The following is a 6,000-nucleotide window of genomic DNA, read 5'->3' as shown; positions in this document are numbered from 1 at the left end:
ACTTCTCAAGACACTTTTGTGATGTGTGATGCTTATAATCTTTTCACCTAGTCCTGACTTTCTTTTGATTTGAAACAATGATAATACATTGTTTATGCTTTCACTCTGTCTGCAATCATGTCTCCTGTGCAGTCAACAAATTTTGAACAGTGCTTATTGGTATTAAAACTATTTATGAGTCTTCATAGGTATAGGCTTGTGTTAGAAAAAAAAGCATTGCCATTGCTTCTAGTCTTGACTTACGATGCAGACAGAAGAGAAAAGCATTATTTAAGAAAAATTTTGGGAAAATGGCAGAATTAAGTAAATTAAATAATGGATATTCCATGAAAGACCTGCATGGAAGAAAAGGGCACAAATACATGGGGAAGAAAGAGATTAAGGAAGAGTTTAGGGTAGTGATGCCACATTTTGTTAAAATAATTGTTTACCCAAAATCAACTAGCATGTGTTTTGCACAAGGTCACATTCAGAATCACAGAAAAATGAGCAAATAGTACATTTGTGGGAGCCTTTCCTCTTACAGTAGGAGTAGTAGTAGTAGCATTGTGTACTGAGGAAGTTTGTGGGGTCTCTGATATGAATTAAGGCTCACTGAACCAAATGCTGTATAACGATGGCCCCACACCAGGGTTTTTTTCAATGAAAGAATCAGAATGGATACAAGTCTACTCCCAACACATGACCCCATGGCTGGTGGATGCAAAATCCACCACAACCAGTTTTCTCAACTCTTACACTTCCTGTTCTCCTTCCAGCATTTGGCAGTTGCAACAACTGCAAAAAGTAGACTCTGCCCTTGCCTTGAATCCTATTTGAAACAATTTTTCTTGTCAAATAAATGGATCATTTCTTCAAACACAAGATTACTCATCAGCTGTCTCAGCCACACCTATTCTCTACCTAATGTGTGTGGTCTTTCAACAAACTCCAGTCTTCTATTTTAAATTTACACTCACTGACAGAAATTAATTAAATCCTTTTTTAAATATTATTACTTATATGCACAGTCCAACATGAGAGACACATGACAGAAAATGAGCATGGACTTCAGAAACCCAGACCAACTTCTTTGGCATATATAAAAAGCACAGGAAGAGAAAGTGCATGCAATTATTCTCTTGTTCATGTCCAAATTTACGCCTATGAACTAAAAAGGACCCCAACCATCTTGAAGAGGTAGAAGGGACAAGAGCACTCACTTGTTCTAGTTTTGAGATGATCCACTGAAGTCAGCTGGATATTGTACTGAGATACTTACACGGGAATAAACCCAGATTGCTCCCTATCAGGATGCTGAGAAAGAAGGGCCTTAGTTGTCTGCTAAATGAGCACAGGAAGAGAAGATTTACTTGGAGAACAATCACAAAAAAAAAAAAAAGTTTCACCTACCTTTTAATCCAGAACACAGGGAAACCCTGGGGATCCTAGGTCTCACTTTAGACCAGCTGAGGCAGTACTACACTAGGTACATCAGAAAGCAGCAAAGGCACCTTCATCAGCATTGATGGTCAGCATTGCATTTTCAAATCTCCCAACCATCTCCCCCTTACTGTGCTTTGATTTGCACAACAGAGCTGTCTCAGAGCACACAAACCAGATCTCTTTCAGCTGAAGATAAACCCAAAGATGTGCTTCAGCCACTACCAAGCATTCAGTCTACAGGACCAGGCAATAGCTAGCATGAAGTCCCCAAAACCAAATGTAGTGCAGAGGTTGGCACAGGTTGTTTTACTCAGCAGATCCACTCCTAATGGAGTTTGCTAATGTAGAAAGAGTCATGTTCAACCACTGCACAAAGGGACAATGACAAGTGGGGACAAGGCTGATTATAGTCAGCCAAAATCAACTGTCAAGCCCTAACAAGCTTGTGATTAAGTATACCTAATGTAATTATCACCTTGGGGTCCACAGAGAAGTGCACTGATATAGTAGAAGACAAATGGGCTAGTAAGCAAGAGTCAGACTTGACTAAAAAGCAAGGATTTCCAAACTGAAGGCTGTGATCAAGTCAGCTGCATGGTGACAGTGAGAAAAAGTGCAGTAAGTCAAAATGCAAGGTAGTGTAGCCAACAGAGGAGTGTGAAAGAGAGCAGTTACTTGAGTAAGGAACCCAAAGCCCATAGTTTATGCTATATAATATAAATAGACAATGGTAGTTCCTTAACTCCTTTGACAGAAAAAAACTATTAGGAAAGCCATCTTTCTTTAACTTCTTCCCTTTTCTGTCTTTCCTCTGGTCTCATATTACATTTTTGTCATGAAGGCTGCAAGGTTTTTCTACAATTCCAAAGGCAGGGATGATGGGTTTTGCTATTGACATTACTAGTGAACCACACATGAATTCATAACAGCTCCCACATCCAAAGGAGACCACATAAGAAATTACCCTCACACAGACATCTTTTTTTCCTTGATATCCGATACCCTAAACCTGTTACTTCCCTCATGGATCAGAGTTCTTTGGGGAAAAACAAAGTGGACAAGAATTTCTATGGAAAGAAAAAAGGTACAGTTTCTACTGAAGAACTTTGCAGACTTTTTTCTTACTTTATAAAGAAGACAAGAAGAAAAACCCTAAAGCATCGCATTTGTAGGTCACCTTTAACGAGTAAATAACAAATAATTATACATACTCCATCATACTGAGTTCTGCATATCACGTTGATGTTCCTCAGTTCATCTGTCTTTCATACTGAGGGGACTCATCCATCAGCTAGTCATCAACAAGCCTGTCATATGGGGGTGATAGAAGTTATCTTCAAGGTAACTCACTGACACTACTTAATTAAATATCTTGAAATATTGCATATTATTTTCCTGTACCACCACTGGAGACAATGGTAATTACATGGTGATTCCCACAAACGCTTTATGAATCCTCAATTATTGTGCTAATAGCCAGATTTGACATTATTACTGCTAGACTGTAATGAATTATTTGTAGTTAAATATTTGAAATATTCAGCCACCTTGTCTGTTTATAAGTTATCCAAGATTGTCCATTCTTCAAAGTTACTCAGATTGTTTTTGCAAAATATCCAATGACTGGGTGTTTGAAAAATTCCTGATGATTTTGGGTAATTTCCAAGGCAACCAAAAGTTGCAACACATCCCTAAAACACAGCCATTCTAAGTGTCCACAGGAAAAAATATATATATTACAGCTTATTTCCATTAATAAGTATTTGATCTTATAAACATTCATAAGAAGTGTGGACTCAGGGACATGTATTCCTCACATTTCCATTATCTTCCTCCCCAAAGGGCGTATAGATGCAACAAGTGTTGTTTTATTAGGCAAACGTGGGACCTGTTTCTCAGTCTGTCAGTAGACACGCTACCCTTTGCAGGTCGTAGCATTCAGAGCCCACCGAAGGATTCACAAATTTCTAGATTTCCAAGGATGACAGTGGTTCATGTTTCTGCCTGTCCAGCTCCTTCATGAAGTTTCAGTGCAAATCAGAACCTTCTTCCAGGGAGCTGACAGCCATAAAGCATTTTTGAAAGTATCATAAATACTCTTGTACCACTGCAAATCAGGGCATTTGCCGCGCATTATTTAATATGCCCATTCCAGTTGCCACATCCTGTTTATATGTGGGTGCTATTTCTGACCATGCAATCTATTGATATTGTATTATGTTTGTTCCAAATGGATCTTGCAATTTCTCCAGTTTTCTTCCCGCTGTGTCTTCCACCGACGAGTGCAGCTCATCTCAGGGAGCGTCACAGACAAGGCACTTTCTGGGAAGACTAGCAATGGTATGAGGGAGTTCAGAGAGACATTAGCAGACATGGAAAACGTACAACTTACTTACTTAAAAACTTGGAAATAGTTCTGTGTTCCGAAAAATTCAAAATCTCATTTTATCCCCTCATTTTCACTAATTATAATTGCAGGACATAAATCCACACTAGTGTCCCCCAGGGTCTCTTCCAGATATTTTGCTTCCATATGCTGTGAGGCTATTTTCTCCTTTTAGTTTCCATCTCTCTTATTCTCTCTAACTCCCGCTATTTGCTCTACCACATCTCTGCTAAGCTCCAGGTCCCAGCAGACTCTCCTCCTCCAGTTCTTTATTTGCTTTAATATGCTCCTTGCCTGAAAAAATGTTATCTGGTTTTCTCCACTTCCACTAATTTTCTTCTCCTCTTCATCCTAAACATCACTATTTCCTGAAGCACATTCAGCCACCTGAATATTTAACTGCCACTATAAAGCCTTACCTAAATACTTCATATATTTTTTTCATTCCCTGTTTCAAATGATCAGTGCTTTTCTACTTCACGTCTGAATTACTAGTTTAAATACACCTCAGCTACTGTTGACCCTGGCCAATGAGGATATTGAAACCCATTTACTTTGCCCATGGACACTACACTAGAGAGTAATCAATATCAGTATCTGCTGTCCTGGTCCCTCAGCTAGCAATCGTGAAGTCCAGCCATCGTACTGCACCAGACCCTGAACACAGCTTAGGGGGCTCTGTCTGACTTTTATGAATATTGCTCATCCCTGGAAATCTTTAAGAGACAACAGACATTTTTCTGAAAGATATCTTCTAGGTGTTTCCTGTGCTAAACCAGTCACACTTCATGTTCCTAATCCCAGTACCTTTGCCACGGTGTCTGCTTTTACTTTACATAGTGCACCGTGTTGTACTTCATGGAGTACAGGCAGGGAATACTTATCACCTGCAGAAGTGTTATGATCATTTCCTCCTGACATTTTATGCTATCAAGTGGTATAAACTATGATAAAATGTCATCATTCAAACACAGCAGCAAAAAGAAGCCAACTCCAAACATGAGCTGACTACAGAGTATGCGGAAAACACCCCCACTTTATTAGCAAATAGTGGAAAAGTAGTTGATAATTTATGTCATAGCATACAAAGTCTCTGAAGTCATACATTATTCATGGAAAAAGTCATCTACTTTGTGTCTTTAAAGAAGACACATTAAAAAGTACAATGTTAAAAATAGATGGCATTTTATTGGAGATCATAATTATTTTAAAAGTTGGCAACAGGGCTTTTTAGTTCCTAAAATGACCTTTCAAGATGAAATGAGGAAAAGAAAAGCTGCTCTGAGGAACAAGCTATGAAAAACTCCAGTGCATAAAGAAGGCATTCATCTTTAATCTGAATTTTGGTATATTCTCCAATGAGAATGGAGGCCAGTAAAATCACATCCAGAAGTATTACTAAATAGCAGTGTAGGTCTGTTGAATGGCACAGCATTTGGAAGCTCCTTGTGGCCAAAATTGTCATGATACATCTGCAATTTGGAAATCCAAACTTCGCCTGGGCAGTAAACGAGAAATGCACAAATATATTGAAGATCATAAACATGACCAGAAAGCAATCCCTGAATACCATTTACATGTCTCAGTGTTCCTACATATATTATCAGTAAACAGATTTGCTTTCATTTCCCTTAATCAGTGTTCATTCTTCTGCTTACTTTCCTCCTAAGCAAAGACCGTGCAAAAATACTGATAGTGTTACACTTTAAATCAACAGTAACAGCATAATCAGAGCTGGACAAATAATTGGCCAAAATTATGCAGGAAAGCAGCTAGCAATTCTGAGTTACCTTTTGACTCCCCCGTCCCTGCCCTTGCTTCATTTTTTCTGCGGTACATTATGTGTGGTCACTCTCTGGTGCAGGTGCTGGGACCCGAGGTGTGACCTTCTACAGCATTTACCGGGCAAGATCCACCAAGTGAGGATGAACGAGAGAAAGCACCGGCTGCAGGCGACCAGGATGATAGGCAAAAATACGATGCCAACCGATTACTTTACCTTTACTTTTATTCTTTACCAGCCTAAAGCACAGTCAGCTTCTCAGCAGCGTTGCAGAAGAGGTACGACTCGAAGAGCATTAGCAAAAGGAATTAGTGAGCTCCCCTGTTAAGGCCAACTCCAGGAAAGCATCCTTGTTCAGAAAGGATGTTAAGTGCCTTGTTAAATCCTGTTGAGGCCAGTGGGACTG

This window comes from Platalea leucorodia, assembly GCF_965183815.1.
Source record: "Platalea leucorodia genome assembly, chromosome: 6".
Classification (NCBI taxonomy): domain Eukaryota; kingdom Metazoa; phylum Chordata; class Aves; order Pelecaniformes; family Threskiornithidae; genus Platalea; species Platalea leucorodia.
The sequence above is the reverse complement of the archived record's forward strand: the minus strand, read 5'-3'. Positions refer to the sequence as shown.